This window comes from Sebastes umbrosus, chromosome 17, assembly GCF_015220745.1.
Source record: "Sebastes umbrosus isolate fSebUmb1 chromosome 17, fSebUmb1.pri, whole genome shotgun sequence".
NCBI classification, from domain to species: Eukaryota; Metazoa; Chordata; class Actinopteri; order Perciformes; family Sebastidae; genus Sebastes; species Sebastes umbrosus.
The window spans coordinates 10,648,893-10,675,018 of NC_051285.1; the positions used below are offsets into that span (position 1 = coordinate 10,648,893).

At 39.3% G+C, this 26,126-nt stretch overlaps 1 protein-coding gene across 3 annotated transcripts in view; it reads right to left on the minus strand.

Annotated features, from left to right (window-relative positions):
• yipf5 (Yip1 domain family, member 5) overlaps positions 1-25,451 on the minus strand; it is a 219,760-nt gene extending 194,309 nt beyond the window's left edge. The window contains exons 1-3 of one of the 3 annotated variants that reach the window (XM_037748434.1): positions 25,298-25,451; positions 9,464-9,533; positions 7,948-8,009 (exon numbers count right to left, since the gene is read on the minus strand). The gene's annotated coding sequence lies outside the window, so the exon portion shown is untranslated. The remainder of the gene's footprint in view (positions 1-7,947; positions 8,010-9,463; positions 9,534-25,297) is intronic. The other 2 variants (XM_037748433.1, XM_037748432.1) reach the window with 2 other exon arrangements.
• Positions 25,452-26,126: the final 675 nt, after the last annotated feature.

The following is a 26,126-nucleotide window of genomic DNA, read 5'->3' on the forward strand; positions in this document are numbered from 1 at the left end:
TGAAATACTCGCATGCGAATATTATATGTCTACAGTCTAAGGTTGAAAGGAGTAAAAAAGTTTGCTGTCTCCGTTTTGTTTCATAAATATAGGCGCAACTCAACCAGTTCTGCACAACGTGATTGATTTACAGTGCGAAAGATCAGAAAATCAACCCGGTTCCGAAAAAAATGATGCCGCTTTTTCGGCGCATAATGCATTCTATGTGAAAATATTCATGACAAAAACAACATTTGAAAAAAATAAATTGACGTGCGAATTAATTGCATGCAAAAAAGCTTCATATGCTTGTTTTTGGCTCTGGAGCTTTCATTTGAATTCTTGATATTAACCCAAAAATTATATTCTACAGACAAAGTCATGATCAGACAGCCTTATCGGGCATTGGTTCATCATCAGTTCCAGGAAGTATGTGTGTGTCTGTTACTGTGCGCTACCACGTTATCTTCACACAGCTCTCAGACAAGAAACAAAGTGCCCGTCCATTCATTTCACGTCAGACTTGAATGTATGGAAAACCTGAAATGTCAAGCTCGCGGCTGAATCTGCCTGGGTAATGACGCCTCAGTATGCAGCAGTATTGGCAGTTTGTATTAGCTTTGCAGACATATTTGCAATCCGAGATTGTGCATACATACTAAATGTCAGACATGCACATCTATATGCATTGCTGCACTTTAGCCCAGCTGTAATGACAGCCGCTGTTAATCTGCAGGAGCCTGCCAGCATAACAAAAGCCCGTTTTAACATTGAGGTACTCTCAATTCAGGTTTACATATTCCTGTTTACTGAGCTTTTGTCTTTGTTTTCACACTGTCGTCTAAAAGGCTTTATGATATCACAAACTTCAATCTCTTTTGCTCTTAGCTGTTGATTCTTCTCACGGTTACTGAAATTTGGTCCATCTCGTCTGCCCGAAATCCCCAAACGCCTCGGAGCCTTACTGATGCCGCATGCTGCCCCCTATGTTCAGCCTCCACTAATACAGTCTGCGCAGCCAGCTGTGGTGTAATTAATTTCTCATTAGTGTAGGCAATAATGACTATCTCGCAATTTCGCTCGCCCTTTTCTCTCTCCGACTCTGTCTCGCTGCTTGTGTATCTTTTTTCGTCCCCCTCCCCAATCTCACCACCACCACCACCACCGCCGCCAATGCCCTGCTGCTGGAGGGGAAGTATTCACATCCCCCTGAAAAAAAAAAAAAACAAAGCAAACAAACAACAATTAGCTTCCTGCTGACATGGAGAATGGTAGACTCATCTCCTGCAAATTACCCCTCGCTGAGGAATGGGCAACTGAGACTTTCACTTTAGGTGTTCTCTAATGAACCGTCTACATCGAGGCTAATCATTTACAGTGCTGGCACGTAGCAGCCGAGCCCCCACTGAAACCACACGCAGGACAACTCAGCATAAACAGCAATTCAGACAGCCAGATGTAACAAATATCTATGCAATTATCATAACTGCACACATTTGATTTTACACTAAAGGCTAATTCAACTTGTCTTTCTCCTTTTTTGGACCGAAAAGTGTCTCGCACAAAGTCTTTCTTTCTCTACAACTCAAATTCAGATGTTTGGGTGATATAAGAATTACATTTTCACATTACACATTTACAACACTAAGCATTTTTTGCCAATAAAAAAATGACCTCATGTCTGGGGCAAAGAGTCATTTAAAAGTTCTGATCGCGAGTTTTTTCTTCACAAAAGAATAAGGATGTTTTAATTGTGTGAGAGAGCGTGATCGATATTGTTTCAAGACATTTAGGGGAATACATAGCTCTAACACCATGACATTTGGAGCAGAAGACCATGAAATTCTGTTCATCCTCTGTGTCAAGCGCTAATGTGCCTCTCGCTCTCTCTCACTGCACCACATCCATCTACTGCATATTTTATTTCTCTCCCCTCGCTTTCCTCCACTCCTTCCCCTCATCCATACTGGTGTGAGCCCGACTGTCCACCGCTCAAACTGCAGTAATGTGCCAGTTAAAAGTTAGACTTTGATTGCTCTTTGACAGCTCTGCTCCACACTTCACATCTAATATACCACGGTCTAAATTCAGATTGGCTCAGAGCTTCTTTTCCACTTGTTCATTATGCATTACTGAAAGTTGATGAGAACTTCGAAGGCCTCTTCTTGGATACCAAGTAGTGGCATCACAATGAAGCAACTCATCATACATCAAAGTTTGAACTTGAATAGACAACTTGTGCGCAGTGAGAGGTTTAGTGTTAGACTTTGCTTGTAAATGAGTATTTTGGTTGTCAGTTGGATTAGATATTAAAGGTGCAGTATGTAGGATTTGGCGGCATCTAGTGGTGTGGTTGCAGGTTGCAACCAACTGAGCACCCGTCCGCTCACTCCACCCTTTCCAAGACTGCGGTAACGTGAGGCGCCGAGTGCAAAACCGTGGTAACGCCGTTCGCCTCGCTCAGAGGTAGGGCTGCACGATCTGTCGAATGTGATGTGTAGGCCAGCACATCTCTGCAGCCAGCGTTGGAAAATTTGCACCAGCCACCAGCCAAATGCTGGTAAAATATGCAAGTGGCTGTTAGATTTGCGTCACTCACCAGCCAAAAAAACAATGTTAATCTATTAAGCGGCTGGTACATTTTGGAATCCACCAGCCACAGTGGCAGGTGGACAAAAAATTTAATTTCCAACACCGTCTGCAGCACGACAATATTTAATTTAAAATGGCGTTTTGACAAACATTACACCTTTGACAAATATTGTGATTTCCTCCACATCCTGCAATTTGGAAATTGCAATAGGCCATATCACAATTTCAATAGAATTTAGATTAACTGTGCAGCCCTACTCAGAGGCCATCCTTACCATAGTTACACAACTTTAGGAGTGACAAAAGTCAGATAGCGGCTAGTGCTACCGCAGTTTTGCACTCTGCAGCTCACGTTACTGCAGTTTCACAAGCCTTCAGGTAACGTAAAAACGCGAAAGGCTCTCTCTCTCTCGAGTTTGGTTTGTCCGTTCTATGCTCCTGTAGAAGCATGGTGGAGCAGCATGGCACACTCCGTGAAGAGGACCCGCTCCCTATGTAGACATGAAGGACTCATTCCAAGCTAACGAAAACAACGATTCTTAGTTTCAGGTGAGTATACACTAAAGAAAACATAGTGATGAAGATTATATTCAATTTCTGCTGATAGAAAATAGAAATGTTACACACTATTCCTTTAAGTTTTTTGAAGTTTCTTGCAATAGAGATGAAAATCGTGAATCTTGAATCAGCAGAGTTGTCTCACTTGAAGTGACGGCTTTGATCTGGCTCTATATTATTTCCTATTTAAGTTCAGAAAACGGCTGTTACAAAAGCGGGGCTGCATCTATAACCTATAATTGTCATCAAACTGCTGTGTTGAACTTCTTTACCTTCTCTTCATCCCTGACTCTTAATACTTTCTTCAATTCCAAAAGGTGAAGTAATGTTGTGTTTTTTGGTGTGGGCTGTTTTTCACATCTACAGCATAAATATTTCCTTTTGTTTCCAAAGAAGTAGGTGCAGTCTAAAGCACGGCAACCCAGCCAAGTCTGAATGATGTATAATACAATTACTAGCATGCAATCCTCCCTCACTAAGTAGAGGAAGCTAAATAATTTAACACCGGTCTTATTATTAATCATTTATCAATTAAATGTAGACCCATCCCCTCCTACGTAATGGAACCTTCGATATTACAGGACACTTTCAATCAGTGTTCTCCCTAATTGGGTAAACAATGGCGGGGCTTATTACAAGAAAGATCAACCTATTAGAGGGTCATAGAGATGAGCCGAGTTATTTATTTTGTTCTCCCTGTGCTTCCAAAGCATGAACACACACTTTGATATCATATAATAAAAATCCTGCATGGAAATGAGGGAGTGTTTATGTTGGAAAAGCACAAGAATGCAGGGACATATTGCCAAAGTGTACGCAAACACCGACAAACAACTTGAGCGTAAGAGGTGTTAGGTCTGTTATTGCACATTGTGTTCACGTTTCAGAGGTGAGAAGCTGAATTAATTTGTAGGAACACTGTAATTGAGAGTATGGGAGAATGCTTTTACACACACTCTCTGTTGATCTAGTGGATGTGTGCATCGGCAACATCTTCGGGTGCATTTTAAGACGGTGCAGGTTTCTGTGGGTAAGTGCAACGCCCATATCAAAGGGAAAAAGAAAGCACTGCTGACTTATAATTATGAGGGAGAGCGAGAAAGATATTTAGAATTCTCCATCCCATCCCACTTTTGAGATTGCTCTTAATGTAAGTCGTGATTATTCTTAAATGTTAAGCAGCTTTTTGTACAGAAAAGTGCCTCCAATCGTTTTGTGCCATTATGAAGAGCAGCTACAGAGAAATCATCATCTGCAATATCAGCATTCTGCCTTTTCCAGCGTTTCATTATAACGATGCAAATACTGTAAGACAACTATAAAAATGTATCATTTTTGTATAGAAATGCGTCAGCTGCAGAGAAGCTGCTAAGAAGTTAAAACTGATTGGGGTTCAAGTCTCTGTCAAGTCTTAAGAAAAAAACTAATTATGCACTCATTCAGCTGAAGTGGCGGAAAATTAGGTATACATGAAGGACCGCCATCCCCAGAGAGTTAATCAATTCTGCCCATAATACTCCGAACACTCAAACATGGAAATCCATATTTCACAGCTTGTAAAATCAACAGCAAAGCTTATGCCAAACAACCAAAAAGACGATGAGGTCAGCCACTGAAAGAAATTAACTCACAATCAATATCAATGCTGATGAATAAACCGGTAGTTTAACAATTAACTGTCCTTTCCCTTTAACCAACCCTGTTGAGGATGTAGCGATCACTCTGTCTGGGGAAATGAGTTGCGTTTGTTGTTTGAATGCACACGACATCACAACAGCAGTGAGAAGCAAACGGTACAACAGAGAAACTGATCCCTTTTTCTAGAATCGATCTTCAAAAACAAAACATAGGTATTGGTAGTATTGATATTTTCAGAACGCTCCGCCCAACCCTTTCATTTTCCAAAGAGTGCCTATAATCTTGGCAAGGACTCATCTTTAGTTTCCATGCTTATGAATGTAGATGTATACATTTACATCATGTTTTATAGGATCACCTGTCAATGCAAAGTCCAAGATAAATGTGAGCTCAGCTTGTCCAAGCATGCGTCAGTCAAAACGCGACCATCGGTCACAGCGTGTGCCGCCGTCAGTTTATGAGACATTGCTTTGCATTCTTCCCCAGCTCCACGGCACGACTTTCAGCAGGTAAAATTATTCATCCAGGCAACTTCTGCAATCAGAACATTCCCCGTTATTGAGTAAATCTTACAGCTAATCGTGTAATCTGCTGTGCTTGATGTGAATTTGCAAGCATTAGAGAACACGGCGTTCTGCTCCGAGCTGAACTCTGGAGCCTGTTCTTACAATAACCAGCAGCTCTGCTTTGCTGTCTGCTGGGTAATGGAACAAATAAATGATGCATTAAAGAGTTTGTGTGGAGAAAAGAGAGAGAGAGAGAGAGAGAGAGAAAGAGAGAGAGATGGAGGGAAGCTGGGAGTGAGGGAGAGACAAAGACGGGCAGCAGTTGAGCGTATAGTCTCCAGCGTACTTGAGCAGTATAGGTCAAAACTCGGGGAGGGGTGAGGCAGGATGTGTAGTTGATCGATTGTGGCTTCTCCAGGAAACTTAACAGAATAAGAGAGAGAGGAGTCCGCTGACCGCAGACCCAGCTATGAGACTCCAGAGTGCAGCGCAGCCATATACTGTAACACACCGTCTTTTATATAGAAAGTTGAGGAATTGATTTGAAAAACCAAGGTGCCCTGAACTTTCCACACAAACTTATAAGGGTGCTGCTTTTTACCGACGCAAGCAGCACGCAGCGGACTATATAGAGTCGTGAAGCAATATTTTATTTTTATTTGACATTTTCCTTTTCTAGCGGTTTCACCGTGGCAAGACGCCATGAACAGTCAGTGTATAACTGTAAACGTTCTCAGAGGACTTATAGAATATACATCCTGGTGTTCGGGCATTAAGGTCATTCTTTATTGTTATAGGGAGTAGGGACACTCCAAATATCATTAAAAATGTGCACATTAAACTTCAATCAGCTGAGTAGACAGTTTAACTTTCTTACATTATTGAGGCACACTGGGTCTCCAATACACTCTCATTCCCATGCTCTCGAAATAAGTAGGCGAATACAAACTGATAATGTAAATGCTGCAGATAACATAGTATCTTCTAAATAGTTTCTCTCCATCCTTCTCTATCTATCCCTCTCTAAAAGGGTTGAATGCAAAGAGTCTATTGAGCGAGTATGTACTTTTTAGAAGAGGTCTTCAAACGATTAGTGAAGACAGAGGGATTCTGCTGACCGGATTGAGTTGGATAACTCCAGGGACCGCAGAGAAGAAACGTTTAGATTGAGATTTCCTGACTCCCAGTGACAATAGGCAGTGCTCAACAATAGGGATGGCCCACTTGCCCGTCGCTCTAGTAAATCTAGCAACTCACTTGCCTGTAAAAAAATAACTAAACAGTTTTTTTTTCCGGAGCTGATGATGGATGCTCCACATCACTTCATTGGATCTTCAGCAACTCCCTTCACCACCACCACCAGTGTCCAGGGGGGAATATACCTAATCTTACCACGGCATCACTACCCCCTTTAATAGACTATGTCACGATGGAGTCTAATCACCAAAGACTTTACACCATTCATCTTATCATGCATCTTGTAATAAATTATTGTTCATTCACAATGGAGTCTCTCCTGATTGAACTCGCTTCCTTCTCATCTCTGTTGAGATTAATTTACTTAAATAAAGATTAAACATGACAATCAACCTTGGTCTTTGCTGTTATTTGATAACTGCTAATAAATTAAATGGGAATGTGACATCACCGACAAAATGCCATTGTTGGAGGATAATGGGCATGAGTGCCACCCGCTGGCTGTTTACTGCAAGTGTCAAAAGATACACAAAACACTACACAGTGAATAAGATTTGAAAGCTGAATTGTAGTATATACAGCATACAGTCAGACACAAATGTTGGCTAAAATTATGGGTTTCATTTTGCAAGATACCGGTAGATTAAATATGCAGTGTTAGCCGACGTTTTGTTAGTATTCAGTTAACATAACATTAGCTAGCTTATCTTTGTCCGGATGATTGTGTTGTTGGCATTTGGCTTGTAGATCTTAAATGTCATACTTACCTGTTGGTAAATTGGACATGAGCCTCCAAAGATTAACACATTTTGAACTGCTGATGGGTGTTCACTAACGCCAAAACACATCAGTGACTGTAATGTGTCCTCCAGATTTGTAAGGATCGATATCGTAAACCAACTTCAATTTTATAATATATGGCCCCTTTGTATTTGTCTTTCACACGTACTTTATACATTTCCGATGATGAACGATTGACAGATGAATAAACTGGTGACAGATAATGACAGTCTACCGTAGCTCCGTAGCTCAGTCTCTCTTTAAATGTGAACATAGCAGTTCTGTCCCAAGAAAAACACATTTCTAAAAAAAAAACTGCAAAAGCTTTGATCAGACTTTCCTTTTTCATAAAGTGCCATTTTTCATCATCTCACAAAAATATACCCATAATTAATACCCTCAATGATTTCATTCAGGGTTTAATTAGGATACAGCACACTGATCGAGTACCTTTCAAGAGCCAGTAGTTGCCATTGCCTTAATCTCCTCCTCCATTTAAGTACTATACCATCTACTCACACTGCAACCAGCTGTCATTTATTCAGACTTATGAATGTGTTGAAAACACTGCTGTCGACTGTAATAGAAATGCATAAGCAAACATCACGGATGTAGAAACTTTCCCGGCAAATAGTCACACACATGAACACACCCTGACTATATTCTCAGCACGATTCCACAAACGCTCGTTAATCACCTGTGTTCCCGGTCGCAGTGATGTCCCAATCCTCTGCACCGTCACTCGCTTCATGGAGAGGCCTGCATTAAAGAGAAGAGACAGGAAATAGGAATCTGTTCAACCAAGGCTCACTGGCAAATTAGAGTCTCTGCAGAAACTGGCTAACATGCTCATTGCTGAAAATAAGGTTGTAAATGAAAGAAGGATGTGGAGCGGCGGATGCAGAGAAACGGGTAAATGCATTGAAATCAAAAGGACTGTTTTATTTATTAAGCTGCATTTACAATTCGATTTGGTCCCAAATAAGAAATAAATTTAAGAATGGAATGAATTGAAAACCGCTAGTAGCACAGCTCTGAAAAATACCGCCTTGTGGTGGTACTAATGTCGCTCACAGCACAACAATTTATCAGTGCTGTGAATGGTGCGTTTTCTAGCTTCCTTTCACTGTCCAGACCTGTAAGACATTTGTGTCGTCGTGCTTGTAACACACATCTCATCATCTTTACCACAGAACCATCTTAATTTTGGCTATTTTAGACTTAGTCTTAGTCTTAAGACAAAAATGCTTATCAGTTTTAGTCACATTTTAGTCATTTTTATCCTTCATAGTTTTAGTCTAGTTTTAGTCAACAACTCAAAAGGTTTTATTCAAGTTTCAGTCGCCAAAAAGTCATTACATTTTAGTTAACTTTTTGTCAAAAAGTTTTCACTCTTAATTGTGTCAGCTATTTTTTCAGTCTTCTGCAAACTGTCAACTTTATACATTAGAGTAGCACAATTGTCAGGACTGAGGTTTGAGACAAGGACAGAGATGAACTGAGTGCCACCGCCACAGTGCGATGTGTGTGTTTGAGACAGAGAGAGTGACTGTGAGAGGGAAAGAGAAGGTGGAAGGAAAAAAATAAACAGAGATTTTGGTAAAGTTTTAATTTTTTAAACTACATTTTAGTGAATGATATTGTATGTTTGATATCGTCACCGTTAGTGTTTAATGATGGTGCCAATCTTGTCATCGTCTCATGGAAAAAAAACATATTTCTTCATAGTTTTCATTAATGGAATTAACACTGCAACAGAAAACGGTCTGTGGCACAAATGATGGATTCTGTCAAAGAGAACAGTACCAATCTGTATTCATCATTCATAGGTTAAAGGCTAATCAATCCAAATCAGTCTTTGTTTAAATTAGAAGAAATAGTAATTTTAGCAAATACAAAAAGGCCCCATGGATGGAAAAGCTTACGACGGGAATCCTCCGGTCTTATGAGGTCATTAAATTGTAGAAGATACAACCCACTGAGGCATAAATTTCACATCCAGCCATAAAGTGCAGACAGACATTTCTTCTGAGATTTCAGTCTCTCCTCTGAGGAACCTGGCACACACAGGGGTGGCACTGGCATCATATATTGGAGTCGTTCTGTTGCTCAGGGCCCATGACAGTGTGATAACCAGGGACCTAAGGGCTCTCACTACTGATGGAATATAGAGTAGATTACATCACTTGAAATGAGGAAATTTGCACACCCACACTTGCACAGAAAATAAATCCTCCGTCTTCTTTTTTCGGAAATCGCACTCTGATGACCTTCCAGCCGGCCCTTAAAAAAGAAAAACACACATAAGTTAAGCCTGTGACATGTTAAACATATTCTTCCATCTATTCTTGCTATCTCCGGAACAGAGATTGGTTGTAAAATGCCAATCGTGATGTAGGAGCGCTGTGTCCCATCTCCCTAATGGACGACACTCCTTTCATTACCACTGACAAAAAAGTTCTATTTTTAGGAGCTTCAATCTTAAAGGGACACAAAAGGCCCATTTCAGTGAAAGGGGTACAGAGCCACAGCTTGACTTCGCCGTTGACTGCAGAGTTTCATGTGCACACCAAAGCACAGTGCCTTCATCTAATACAGGACACACCGATTTGCCTGACAGTGTTAAACTGTAATGCGTACCCCAGAGGGAACAACATCAGTCCGAACTGTGGAAACAGCCCCAAGCAGGCCCTGCTAAAGCTGCATCAAGTCCAGTGCCGCAAGCTGCTCCGAGGCCAGTCGGTGCGATTGAGGTGGCGGTACTATCCAATCCGCTGAGCCCAATTCCCTGATTACACACCTTCCTACAAATTAATGCATACAGTTATCCAGGTCCACTGGCAAGCACTGTGGCATAGAGACTACATCCCTGTCAGAAGCGCCCATAAAAGATTACTATGTCAGTTCTGCTACCCACAAAAATTGTTATTAACAGCAAAAAGTCAGTTCAAGAAACACACGCAGCCAGAGAGTTGGACCACGACACTCTGCTCACTATACTCTCTCAGGCAGGCTTATGGTTCTCTCTCCTACCTTTTAGGTGGTTAAAGGTAGTGCCTTATGAAATCCATTTTTATCTTTTTCCAGATTCCGTGTTTTCTGTTTAAATTTTTCTGAATTCTGTGTTTTAGGATTTAAGCTTCATCAGAAAATGTGTCTAATCATGTGGTGTATGAATAAAATGTCAACAATTCATAAGAAAATATTAAAAATTTAATGAATATGAATTAATTTGATATAACACAACATTGCACTATTTTTTTTATCAATGAAAGAGCTTCAATACAGTTATAAAACAAAACAGTCCATCCTTTTGTAAAATAAAATGCTCTAAATTTAACTGTTAGTGTCATTTTTTGGGATGACTAACAGGTTTCCCCTCAACGTATGTCTTGCGCTCTCATTGGCTGTAGCTACCCAACAGGTCAGATGTTTAGCCTACGTCTTTGAATAGCGAGCGAGTAAATGATTAATCCCAGCTCAGAGCAGGAAGAAATAAAATGTGTTTTCTTTTCAGAATCTATTTCAGGTATGTTTCTGTATTCACACCTGGGTTGTTTCCCCTCTGGTTGTCCTCAGATCTGCCCCTTCACACTTGGCAAAAGATAGCCATAGACATGGTCAATATAAGGCAATTTTCCAGTGTGCCTCCACTTTCTCTTCCTTCTGAAATCTTGTTGGTCTGAAATCTTTTTGATGGTATGCTGTAGCTCAAGGACATTGATATATGCTCTTTATTCCACTCCCCCAAACACAGAAAATATAAAAATACTGTAGGTCTCATGACATGCAGAGGTCTCATGATATCTGCATTTCAAAGAATACCACTTGCTTACTTGGCACCTTATTTGTAACCATTCCACAAGAGCTAAGACAGAAAAAATGTACTCGCTCGGCCAGCTAGCTGAATATGTGCATTAATGATAAAAATGTTTTACATATAGTAGAGTGTCACCAGCTGGCCCTCTAGTTGAATCTCACCCCAGTCCTTTTCTCAACACGAACTCCTTCACTCTTTCAAGCCTCTCCTGCTGTCACTTCAGTTCACCTTGCGAGTTCTCTGCTGGCTGGAGTTAACTTACAAAAAGGAGAAATCAGAGTCAGCACAGCGCCCAAAGCGTCTCCACATCTTCAGACGAGAGGCCCTTCTAACCTCGCCAACACTGAAAACACTGCATCCCCACATCTCTCTCTCTCTCTGTCGGTCTCTATGTCTGTCTTCCTCTCTCTCTATGTCCCTTTCCTGTCTCTGCTCTTTGAAGTATATAAAACAGATTACTAACTTAGCGACTTCATTTTCCCAATCGTATCATACACTCAGCCTTGAGCTATGCATCATTTTCATAATGCACAATTTCACACTTAAAACTCCAGATGAACCTTAAAGCAAAAGATGACCAAATCTGTTTGTAGTTTTAGGATGTGCATACAATTAAGCAGAAACTAAGTGCATCAACTTTATAGTTGATGTAGTTTCCCGTATCCACCACAAACATTTTATTTTTATTTTAATAAAGAAACTATGTATGAACATCAACAAGGTCCACAAATTGACTATATTATATTTTACAATACAGTGCTGGTTGACACCCCTCTCTCATTTGTTGAAATGGAAATGTAATGTTGAATTTTAACTGTTGACAAAGTTGAGCCAGTGCTGCTAATGAGTAGAAACGTGGTTATCCTTGTGTGTCTTAAAGAACCCGGTGAAACAGTTCCTGCACTCTAAACTAAGGCCTGGATTATCCAGCACATGGGAGAAGTTTGCTTGCCATGATCCTTTCCTAAACCTAACCAAGTAGGTTTGTTGCCTAAACCTAATGAGACATCTGGCAGAAAGGGTTTTCTGGCAGAACTAAAGCACTCTAAACTAAGGCCTGGTTTATCCAGCACATGGGAGAAGTTTGCCTTCAGGGCCTTCTGCCAGAAAACCATGATCTTTTTTCTAAATCTATCCAAGTAGGTTTGTCGCCTAAACCTAAGGAGATTTCTGGCAGAAGGGAGATTTCTGAAGGCAAACTTCTCCCATGTGCTTTTATCCATCCAAGCGTGCTACACTTGCTGAAACCCACACACACCTGAAACCAACAGAAGAAAAGGCAACCGCCATTAAAGAATCTAAAAAAAGATCTTTTTCATAATCATACCGTGTCTTCTCATTTGTGATGGCCCAACTTAAACCTCCTAAACAAAACTAAACAGATATTTACAGGACAAAACTGTGTAATGATGAAACTCATATCCACTACCGTTATGCAAATACATAATTGTTAATGGGTTCATCGAGATAAACAGCGCCAATTATCCAGCTGTTAAACCACCGCTGAGGAAGAGGGCACAATGACATTACGGAAGTGTCATCAAACATCAAATTGTGAAAAAACATGTAGAAAATGTGACGGAAATATGGCATTTGTTGTATTAGTTTGAGGAAGTTACATCGTGTCATCGCTCCACACAGATCTGGTGTTTCGTCTGCCACTATTCTTAGTCTCTTCAGTGATATTTCTTGTGATATTTTGAGTTTTTTTCACCTATTTCGACATTTTCACTGAGGTTTTATTTAAGCGCAAATTGAAAATAGGGACAACATTTTGAGGAATTTCTTCTGGTGGTCTTTACTTCAGAAGAGGTGACTGTGAAAAGCCCCGTCAGAAAAAAAACGGTTAAATATTCAATGTGGATGTGAACTACTACTTAAGACGTTAAGAGCGATTCCAAAGAAAAATGTGGAGCATGCTGTGATATTACTCTTAGTGCCATTAAAGTCACATTATTTCCACTAAAATGTTGTTTACTTTAAGTTTCAGCTTTGTATTAATTTGAGGAAATATTGCAAATTTATTCACTGAAGGAGGTCACAGTAAAGGGTCGATGTGTTTGTTTAGATGGGTGTATTTGTGGAGATGGAGGGGAGACATAAAAATATTTTTTATCTGCAAAAGGGGGGGGCCTGACAGAAAAGGTTTGGGACTATACCTGAGCACCGGGCACAAGCCATACATACTGGACTCACCGGAGCAATCTTCTTTACGTCACTCAAAAAAGTTTGTGGAATCAAAGTTCGTGTCCCCATCTTCCTATCCATGATTTGGTCCTCGTGAGGACAGAAGATTCCTCTCTTACACACAAACACACCATGATTCACATCCCATTCCATTACCTCCCAAAGGAGCTGTTAGACAGATAATGAAGTCAGCAGTCGCAGGGATAACTAGTGGTTCTTCATTGTAAACAAGTCACTGTCACCTCTGCTTTAGAATCCACTTTATTCTATCAAGGATGTCCTCTGAAGCAGCCTGCGGGCTATAAAGTTGGCAACCTAGAACAGCTTGAAAATTCACTTCACTTCAATTCAATTGGGCCAATTGACAGGAGAGAAAGAATGCAGAGTAGAGCAGATTAAGAGTAGCCAAACACAAACAGAGACAGAGAGAAAGACATCTGTCATCCGTTCAAAGTTTGAGTGTATTTTAAGAGACGAAAGGTCAATATTTAATGCCTCCCGTCGTCATCCGAGGCAAACATATCTGTTATCAGGGACTACAGTCCATAGTGGCTGTACCAACGAAAATCACAGGAGGTGCAATCGGAAAATTAATTTCCACAGTTGGTCGCCGCCTCCTGTCAGTTATCTCCCCCCTTCGCTTTCTCTGGATATGAGGCAGAACCAGAAGGCGACAGAGGACTCGCCGCCTCCACGTGCTTTTAACAAGCCAACAAATTAGTAGCAAATAAATCACTTGGAGAGGTGGCACTAAAGGAGCCAGCAGAGATAGAAGCGGGCCAAGGGATCAAAAGAACTGGCAGGCACACAGAGATTAGTTTTCTAAAGTTAAAGACTGGAAGGAATTTAAGTGAAATTGAGCCCCCGTTCGCTTCATCGGTTTGCCGCTGCTCTTTAGCAGAGCAACCCTCTGTGAGGACTTTCCATCTCAGGCTAATTGTTCGCAGTCAAAGATGATTAGTTTTAAACACAACACACCAGACTGTCAACAAACAAAACTGCAGGTGGGGTTAAATATTTGCTTGCCAACAGCTGCTGGAACTGATGGAGCACATCACAGGCTCGTCAAAATGGAAACCAGCTTGAATGGGGAAGTTACTAGATCGCCAACGTCATAGAGCGCTACAGGAATGAGTCCTAAAAACATGCAAGTATCAAACATTTCTTTGCCACTGAGCTTATTTTCTGCAATAATCCAAAACCCAATGGAAAAATCACATTGTTTTTTTTGTCGAGGGAACCCATGGCGATGCTCACTTCCTGGTTGGCCTCCAAAAATACGTCATCCATGGAGCACTCTATAGGCACCTAATAAAAATGCGAGTGCACATTTAACAATATTGCTTAGTGTTAAAAAAATATATACCAGGGGAGAGAAACAATGTTATAAAAAAAAGAAATGTATAGTGGCTTTTGCCCTGCTCTTTCCTACATAAAGCACCTAGGAGGTGACATGATGTTAAAAGGTTATAAAAAACATGTTTATGAGCAATAAGAAAGCTGTTGTAAAAAACACAGGACAAACAATTTCAATAGTCCCAAAGGTGTGAAATGATCACATCCGGAATAACACAGACCCACACACTCTTTCACACCACACACTCGTGCCCACAGCTCTCAAAACTATTCTTATAACTGCCATTGTCATCCAAATGAACCATCCTTCGGTATCAATCAGCCTCTCTCTCATAATGTAATCTACTGCTGCAGCTGCCTCCGCCATCACAGCATCTCTCTCTCCGTTTCCACCGGTCTGACTCAATCCAAGATAGGTTGGAGAGCAGCCCAACAGAGTGTAAATTGATGCCTCACCCCCATCTCCTTTGCTGACTGGACTCCAGCTCTTCAAAGATGAGCACCTTGTGAGCAGCTTGGCTGGGGCTGCCGTGGCTGGTGTGGTGGGATTATGGTGATTACTGCGTGGCAGCCGGTGGCAACCGATGCTGGTTGACTCACTGCCTCGCAGTTAGACATGTGGCTACGATTAGGGAATTGTTTTACAGCAAATTTTTAATTGGAAAGGGACAACAGTCAAAGTGATTTACAGGGCTCCAGACTGCGACCACTTAAGTTGGGCATACACTGTACGATTTTAGCCCGTTTCTGGCACACATTTTGAGCCGCACGACTCATTTTAGAGTCGGACCGAATTTCAGCTTCTTCAATGTCAGCGCCTTTATTTCTACTTTTCTTACAGTAATCAGAGCGCAGCTGTCAAGAAAACAATGTACAATAGATATAGTAAAACGTAGCTAGCTGACCTCCAATTCTGCAAAATGTACAAGCCATACTGTCCACGTCTTCCTAGCCACCTTCGAGTCCATATACGCTGGCGCCTCTTTTTTTTAGACATTTCAGCAGACAGGATGGCCCAGATGATCAAATGCAGCATGTTTCTGCCTTGTTAGCATTGTGACCCGTACAGACCTGAACAGAACTTTACCTGCCTCGGAGCTTTCCTACAAATATTTATTGACAACTGTCAGCAGCCAGAACGGCCCTCAGGGGCCAACGGGCCATGTTTTATTTTCTTCTATTTTACATGTACAGTGTGAGTACTCAGGTCGTGGCTGACAATTGGACCGTACAGTGTGAACACATAAATCGTGAGCTGTGGCTTTACATCGCAAACGATCTACTCGTACAGTAGCAGTAGGAATTACACAACAACTTTTCTAAAATCTTACAATGTATGCCCAGCTTTAGTCACATTTTGCCATCTCTAGAGACAGTGCTCCTAAATGTTATAACTAGGAGCACCAGTGCAACTTGCAAATATGCCCCCCATTTTTTTTTTTTTTTTTTTTAAAATCATCATTGTACATCATGTGACAATTTCACATATGATAACATAACACCAAGAGGGAGCGAGTGTGTGTTTGTGTCTCGTTCACACCAACACTGGGGCTTACGGTGGCACTGATTGCATTCACTGAGTACCTTATAAGTAATTCTGATTTATCAACTGTGCGCTGATTGTTTTTGCGATTGCAACTGAGGGTGGACACTACGGCTGTCACAAGCAATCCCAAAACAATTGTCATCGGTTTGGATAGTTGTAATTGCATATAGTCTCTGGACAGCACGCACCAGAGAGAGAGAGAGAAAGACAGGGAGAGGGAGAGAAGGAGCGAGAGAGACAAACACAGTATTACGTTCTATGGAACGCACTCATTTCTGGCGAAAGGACATCATGATTGATAGATGACAGACATCCTTTATCTGTAATGATGGATATGGCTCCCGTAGCAGGTTTTGTGCTCATGATGAGTCTGGTTGACTCGTGCAGCCCCAGTCCGCTCAGCACTCAGTAACGCAGCGCGGCAGAGGAGAGACAGTCAGACCCATACAGACGTGAGAGCAAGATGTCTGAATATTATTTCATTAATATCAGTTTTGAACTCAAAACACATCATCACAGTTCAGTCAGTTAAAACTATAGTACCTGTAGTAACCCACAAGACTCAATCACACAATGTATTATCTGGTGTGTCTATGTTTAAAAATAAACACTATTTCACTTAAAATCATTTATATTATATTACTATTATTATTACGATTTTATATTTGGTGTTGGTGCTGCTAAATTTTCAGTAGGAAGCACCAGTGCTCCTTAAGGCTGCACAATTAATCAAATATTAATCGCTATCATGATTTTTGCTTCCCACAATTTAAGGAACATGATCGCCTGCGATATTGACATATAAAATGCGTGCTCCGCTCATAGAGAACTCCGCTTCATGTCAAATCAAGCTCTCCCCGAACTAACAGCCAGCCACCAGGGGGCTTCACTTTTGGGGAGCTGTCAAGCCGTCTTATTTTGATGCAAACATTTGTTAATTAGCAGGAGTGTAGCACATCGTGAAAGTGTAAGCAGTGCTCTGTTGATTTCATTTTGGGTATAAAGTTTGGGTACATTTTTAAGCAGTGCTCTGATGTTTTAAATAGTGCAAAGTGCAATACAAATATTTTGTCTCTGATATCAATGAATAATTGTGATAATCGTGATCTCAATATTCATCAAAATAATATCATTTTGGCCATAATCGTGCAGCCCTATTGCTCCTGGTGGAAAAACTTATTCTGGAGTCCTTGAAAATACTGTGGGCAAACAGACAACATCTGTCATACAGGGCATCAGATTTCTAAACTAATATATATTTATAGGATTGGATAGGACAGGATAGGACAGGATAGAATAGGATAGAATAGGATCATAAAAATAAATGACCTAACAATTGTCTTTGTCTGATCTGTCATCATCTCCATCTTTAATATCGCTCGTGCCACATTAAATTGATTGTAAAACGGAGCCCTCATTTACACTGACCCTCTCGGCCTGCTGTTTCTATGAAGTGGCTTGATTAACGAAGGAGGGAACAGGCTCGTCAGCCTATTGTGTCTGTTTGTTAGAGGTCAGAGATACTCTCCATGCAGCACGGGGGTCCAAGGAGCTATTACTGTGCTAGTGTTGCTGCATAAATCGTTACTATTAGAATGACATTTTGTCAAGAAAGCTGCATGTGGAATAACTTTTTCTGCAATCCTGAGTTGCCCTCAGTTAAAGACGGATGTGTACATCCATTTAAAGCTCTTACATTTAAGCACAAACAGTACATTATGATTATATAAATAGATTTAAGAGGGCCACTATTTTATATCCATACACTTTGCTATTGATTTGATTCAATTCTTAAAGTGGGCTGGTCATGGTTACGGTGGATGCATTACCATATCTGCAAGGATAAAATGTTCTATTTTGAACTACAGCAACCTCTATGTTACGCATATAAACTTATTTTGAGTAGTGGCTTTTCCGCCCAGGAAGGAGCCACGGGTTGCATCTCTCTTCACAGCAGAAAGCCAATGGATTTCATTTTTGGTGTGCTACACATTTCTAACCGTAACAATTGCAAATACATTGTAAGGAGCGTAAAATGCAACACATGCAGAGTGGAGGCTGTGCAGGAAACAGCAGTGTGTGCACTTCAGTCACTCTCGCCCTACAGGTTTGTAAGAAAAGGACAAGTCGTGAGTAGAGTAGAAGACAAAAGACTAGGGATGTCGCAATACCAGACATTTTGTAGTCAATACCAGTGAACTTCCACGATTCTCGATACCAATCCAATATCACGGTAAAATACAAAAGTTAAAACAATAAATCCCATGTACTTCAACATGCACCTCCTTCATTACCATCACAATTCCCTCTCCAAAACATCTCCTTCAAACAACTGTATCTATTCAAGTTTCTCGCCAAAAACTACATCTACACATCATGATGACGTTTTACATTTATAGAATTTACCTTGGCCCAATTAAATAGAGCCTGAACGCATCGTAATGTAAATCAATGGAACCTCCCATTTACATTAGCTGTTAGCTCCGTGCAGGACTGTGCTGCTTACTGGCTGCTACCAGGTAACGTTAACTAGCTCTTGTCTTGTCGATTTCAACACTGATTTGTTGTTCATAATGTAGCATTATCAGGGAATAAAATAGGGTGGCATCGATAGTGAGTTTACTGCATCCCAAACACATTTTCTATAGTCCCCATGACGACAGGACACCGTTAGTCTCGAGCCCTGACGGTACCTACAGTACCTGCCATAATGTAGAAGAACGAGTACCGTCACGTTTTCAGAATTTTGGCACCGACTTGGTACCAAAGTATCTGTCATCGTGACATCCCTAAAAAAGGCAATTCAATTTCTCGGAATAACTGTCGTATAAACCTATGATATGTACGATGATTTGTAGTTTTCATCCTGGAAAGGGCAATATGTGCCAAATTGTGATTCATAGAACAAAAAATAAAGAGTTAAATATGTGAACAAGCCAGATTCATGTCTATACACAACAAGGTGCAACAGAGATGGTAGAATACCGTAGTTTTACCGTAGCTAAAGCAACAACTTTGCAGGAAAAAGATTTGTTCAGGGTTGGCAACAGTTTGCATTCTTTGCATTTAGTTATATTTAATCAAACAGGTTAAGATTAAGCACAAATTGTTAATTATTATAAAATCTATCTTGAGGGCACAAATGTGTGCTGTAAAGGAAAGACAAATTGCAGTCAACGCTGGAAGAAAGGAAATTGCGGAATAGACAGTAAGAAGTAGATAAAAGATAACTAACTACTAGGGCTGTCCTCGACCAATTCTTTGTCGACTAAACGATTTGTTGATTTAATCGACAGATCTGTAAAAGTGAGTTTCTCCGCAAAGAATCACACAAAAGCATCACTTTAAATCTTGTGTTTACCAGAGATGTGCTCATAAGTTTCTTGGAAATAAAACATTAAAAAAGCATATAAAATGACTCATTGACTAAAGAAATCTTAGTTGACTAAGATGACTTATTGAATAAGAGGGGGCAGCCCTAACAACTATAAGCAGCAAAAATACCAAACAGACAGAAATATATACCGGAGGTGAAAGACAAAGGAGAACAAATATATATATTCATCAGTCATCCTTCAGATCAGCTAAGGAATAACATCCTTCATATTTACATTGTGCGAGACAGATGGTGGTGGGAGCTCATATAATCAGCAGAGAGTTAATAAAACAAACATAAAGTCAGCTCAGTGAGGGAGCTACTGAGATGATTACCAATGAAGCAACGCGGTAAGTCTGCACTGTAGTCACGCACGACTCCAGCTGATGAGCATCAGCTGACATACAAAACACCAATCACATTCATTGAAGACAATGAGCCATGCTTTATAATCTGCGCTCAGCTCTGCTGGTAACGCTTTGCTGCTACCTGCTGCACACTGATTTCTCCCTCCAACACTGCATCTCCTCCAGCACTTATTACCACACGCAGCTAGCATATCTTGTGCAATATGCCATATCTCGGTGTTATGTGTCTTTTGGGTTCTGGTCTGTATGGCCCCCGTGTGGGTTTTTGCGCTCCCCGCTGAATCATACACTGCTGTTTAGATTCCCTGAGGAGCACCTTCAGGAGAAGTGCCTATTGCGCCAAATAGAAGTGTAGAACCATTCATGGGATGAATAGTCTTCCTCCTCTCTGATATGATTCTCTGAAAGAACAACAAATATGCAAGAGAACGCCATATCTTATTTCTTTAAGGCAGAGATAACGTAGACGTTTTACAAGATTTCAATCTACAAGTCATTATCAGCACAGGAGTCAAGAGGAATTAATGATCTCTGAATTATAATTGGCAAAATATTAGGGCTGACCCGAATGCGTCAAAGCTTCGAAAACGATTTGAAGGCTTCGTTTTTGTTTTATGTATGTATGTATGTATGTATGTATGTATGTATGTGTATATATATATATATATATATATATATATATATATATATATATATATATAACCCTAATCCCAAAATAGCCCATAAAATAAGGAATAATCCCGTAACATTATTCATTATTCATATTCAACATTTATTATTTTTAGTTATTCTAAGACAGATATCGCTGTTTGTTATGTTTAGAGGCGCATGTGTGTACAGTAGTGTGGCAGCAACGCTTTCCCGAAGCTTAAAATACCTTTGAATATTCCTCACTTTGGAAAATTGTATTTGTGACAGCCCTACAAAATATAGAGAAACAACATGGAGCACTATGCATTCCAATACAGTTACACTATTTTCACACATAACATTGTTTACATACTGAGAGAGAAATTAATTCCAGTTTCCTGGTGGATAAACTTTGGCTTGCAAGTTTCTAAATTCCACCATCCACTTAGGAGGCGTTTTAGTTTGGAGATCGATTTTGCCTACACACCCATTTTTGACTGATAAATATTCAGTGTGTGATGAATCTTTTTTTGCATTTGCTGCAGGATGAGTTAAGTTCTGTTTGAGATTGTGATTACACTGGCCTGTGTTTGTTTAGGGGGGAGACATTTTGCTCTCTGTCCTTTTTTAAACTTAAATGATTTAACTTGCCCTTTGGATTCAGGACACAATGCATGTTTTAGTTGCTCTTTTGCCCTCTTTGCGCCTGCACCATAAAACATGCAGTGTCTAGATTTTTTTTTTAATCAAATAATGGCTGTGAAATTAGTTGGTAACATATGCAAATACTAATATAAGAATATGTTGATGTTCTGAGCAGCAGCCTTGAGGAAACTGCTTCATGCATTCAGTTGATACATTTTTTGGAGTTTATGGATTTGATTTTCCATTTAGAATTTAAAAAATCCTTTTAGTGGTGAGCTGCAACAACAGTGTAGCATAATGTAAATGGTGGTGGCAATGAAAATTCACTTAAGAAAGATTTAGTTGAGAAAAATATGCAGATTACCTCAATTACCCTCACAAAGTATGTTAGGTAACACTGTTTTTACTATTTTTTATTCCACACAGACGTGCAGCACGGTCAATCTTAAAACCAGACTGTATACAGTTTATGTGATTATTGCATCTCTCAAAATATTGTGATTGCATACATTTGTTTTCAGTAAAAACCTAACAATCCTGGTGAGAACTGGTGCTGTCATTGTTTTGCTTTTAGTCCATTTATCTTGGCCTTCCTAGGAGCGTTGAACTATTGTCATACTACAACATACTACACTTGAGGATACTAAAGTTAGACAAGTCATCCAAACAAAACAACAAAAGTTGTTTGTTACTGCATCCATAAATGACCCATGTCTAAAACATGTCTGTATCTTTGTACACTACTACATAACTTTACAGTGTGCACAGTTCAGACATCACTGTGATAAACCAATAGTTCCTGAATTATCTCCATAAATTTCAACCTGATTACACTCTCTGTGTCTCGTGGTAGTATAGGATTTGTATTCTCCCGTCATGCGCATGAACACAGACATGTCTGTATCTTTTTTCTGCCAGTCAAAAAACACGTCTGTATCTTTTTCTGCCAGTCAAATGTACGCTACTACATAGCTTTACCCTGTGCACAGTTCAGACATCACTTTGGTGAACCAATAGTTCCTGAATTATCTCCATAAATTTCAACCTGATTACACTCTCTGTGTCTCGTGGTAGTATAGGATTTGTATTCTCCCGTCATGCACATGAACACAGAATGCCAGTCAAGCCTCCAGAATGGGAATTGGGAGGCAGTAAAAGGAGCTATCTTTGAGTGTGCTTGAAAAGCAATGGGGAGACTTTAATTTGTTCTTTAACTTCTTGAATCTCTCTCTCTCTCTCTCCTCTACCTCTCTCAGCATGAGCAGGTGTGCAGACTGGGAATGGATAGATTCATTAGAAGTCTCTACAAAACTCAGAGGTGGAATCCAGGGATGTAATTTGAAAGATTCGTCACAGTTTTAGTGTCTCTTTGAGACCCCAGACTAAGAATGCTTTTAGCGGCCTATTCTGGGTGTTTCCATATAGACTAGACCCAGCACACTGTGATAAACAATGTTGGAAGGAGTACTAAAATATTGTACTCAAGTAAAAGTACTGTTACTTTAAAAAAAAATGTAATTAAATACAAGTAAATTACTTTGGTAAAAATGTACTTAGATAAAAGTAAAAAGTAGGTCAAATGTACTGGTTACATTTTTAAAAAGGGAAAGGGTTAGAGAGAGAGTAAAGAAAAGAATATATGATGATAACGTTGGATCTACTGAAGTAAAGTACACATTTATACAACATAGAGTAACATGTCAATGTATGTACACCACACCACAAACAAACAAATGATAAATTCCTTCTAGATGGCACTTAGCAGCCCTTAAATACAACTGATTGCCAATAATACAGCCGCCTTCTTCAAAGTAGCCTTACTAGAATTAATCAGAATAACTCAATGAAACAAACATGACCAACAATAGATCACAAGGACACCACAGCAGGTCAAGAAGCATTATTAAGTTACAGAAATCAATACAAATATTATTAATATGCATACTATTAATTAACCGCTTCCCAGAGGAGTATATAGCGAGCAATGGACATAAATTGAAGTTAAAAAAATCCATCACAAAGATTTTAAGAGCAATCTTAAACTTTTCATGTCAAGGACCTCCAAAATAGTTGGACACTAGACCACAGATCATGGATGTATAAGAGGTTGTGCCCTGTGCTTTTACCCTGCGTATTAGTAAATAGCCCGCAACTACATTAGATTCTGTTTATGTCATGCTACTAGTCCTACTAGCTACTGGATGATAGCCAGTTGTTTGGGAACAGAGATGTTAATACATCCACCACGGTACAGGCTTACAGCAAACAGCCTGTGGTTGAATTAAAAGATCATAAAATTGATGAATTATGGCCAATATATCCATTATTACAGCCGCATACAGCACAGGGGTCAGCAACCTTTACTATCAAAAGAGCCATTTTTGGCCAAAAAATAAATAAAAAAATCTGTCTGATGCATTGTGATGTTTATAGTCTAATATAGTATAAGTCTAATGCAGTGAGGGCCAAAGTGCAAATGTACTATGGAGTATTAGGGCCACATTGAGGGAAAAAACATCTGAGATTTCCAGAATAAAGTCATAATATTACGAGAAAAAAGTTGTAATATTACGAGAATAAAGTCGGAATATTGAGAGAATGAAGTCGTAATATTACGAGAATAAAGTCGTAATGTAACGAGAATAAAGTCATAACTTAACGAGAAAAAAAGTCGTAATGTTACGAGAATAAAGTGATAACTTTAAAAGAAAGAAAGTTGTAATATTAAGAGAATAAAGTCATGATATTACGAGAAAAAAGTCGTAATGTTACGAGAATAAAGTGATAACTTTACAAGAAAGAAAGTTGCAATATTAAGAGAATACAGCCATAATATTGCGAGAAAAAAGTCGTAATGTTACGAGAATAGAGTCATAACTTTACAAGAAAAAAAGTTGTAATATTAAGAGAATAAAGTCATAATCTTACGAGAAAAAAGTCGTAATGTTACGAGAATAAAGTGATAATTTTACAAGAAAAAAGTCGTAATGTTACGAGAATAAAGTGATAATTTTACAAGAAAAAAGTCGTAATGTTACGAGAATAAAGTGATAATTTTACAAGAAAAAAGTCGTAATGTTACGAGAATAAAGTGATCATTTTACAAGAAAAAAGTTGTAATATTACGAGAATAAAGTCGTAATATTATGAGAATGAAGTCGTAATATTACGAGAATAAAGTCGTAATGTAACGAGAATAAAGTCATAACTTAACGAGAAAAAAAGTCGTAATGTTACGAGAATAAAGTGATAACTTTAAAAGAAAGAAAGTTGTAATATTAAGAGAATAAAGTCATGATATTACGAGAAAAAAGTCGTAATGTTACGAGAATAAAGTGATAACTTTACAAGAAAGAAAGTTGCAATATTAAGAGAATACAGCCATAATATTACGAGAAAAAAGTCGTAATGTTACGAGAATAGAGTCATAACTTTACAAGAAAAAAAGTTGTAATATTAAGAGAATAAAGTCATAATCTTACGAGAAAAAAGTCGTAATGTTACGAGAATAAAGTGATAATTTTACAAGAAAAAAGTCGTAATGTTACGAGAATAAAGTGATCATTTTACAAGAAAAAAGTCGTAATGTTACGAGAATAAAGTGATAATTTTACAAGAAAAAAGTCGTAATGTTACGAGAATAAAGTGAATAAACTGCAGTCCAGGTGTGATGCGCTGTGCATTATGTCGAGGAAAATAACTCTGGATTCAGCTATTAGTGAATTTTACAACTTTTAAGGACATAATAATGATTTAAATGAGGGCTGTAAGTGTGCATAGCAGGAAGTTTATTCACCTAAAACAAACTATCCTCTGATTTGACCATGACCACAGACTCATTAGCGTTTTCAATTAAAAATGGCGTCGCATCGCAGCGCCATCTAGCGGTGGTTGTAAAAAATAAAAAAGCACATAAACACGTGTTTATGTGCTTTTTTATTTTTTGTGTACACATGTGTACACATTAAAGCACAAACAGAGCTGCACCATGTTTACATAACGTGCGGGTGCACACTCACGCGCACATTCAGTCTCTACAGTACGTTTATGTTTATGTCCTCCATTGAAGAGTCTACAGGTATGCTAAGTACACAGTTAGCTTGTTGTAACGTTACTCACCTTGTCTGAACGTCTTCTGTGAGCCTGGAGCACCGCGAAATCCTCCTCAGTCTGCTGCAGGTTCAACTCCTCTGCTCGTTCAGTCTCAAAGCATTAATGTAACCAGCTTCTCTGTGCCATTGGAACCAGTCCACTCAGCCTCTCTTCCTCACAAAGGCCTCACATAACGCACCTATTGGGTGTGTTTGATTTGTGTGACGTAACGTGCTGGGTGGGCGGGGCATAAATCACTGATTAAGGTAGACCTTTTTTTCACTATACAATAATGCGCAGTAGCCTAACCCAGGGGTCTCGGAGCAACCTGCATCTCTAGCCACATGTGTCTCTTTAGCTCCTCTCCAGTGGCTCCCTGTGGTTCTCTAAAAATGGAAATGAATAAGTGTTTATCGTTTACATTTTCATTTTTATTTATCATTGTTGTAGGTCTATGGTACGACAGAGTATTAGGGCCACATTGAGTAAAAATAAATAAATCTGAGATTTTGAGAATAAAGTCATAATATAACTAGAGAAAAGTCAAAAGTTCATGAGAAAAAAAGTCGTAGTATTATGAGAATAAAGTCAATATTATAAAGTAGTAATTTTACGAGTTATGATTTTATTCTCGTAATATTAAAAAAAGAAATCTCGTAAAGTTATGACTTTATTCTCGTAATATTACGACTTTATTCTCGTAAAGTTATGACTTTATTCTCGTAATATTACGACTTTATTTTCGTAAAGTTATGGCTTTATTCTTGTAATATTACGACTTTGTTTCTCGTAAAGTTATGACTTTATTCTCGTAATATTATGACTTTTTTTCTCGTAAAGTTATGACTTTATTCTC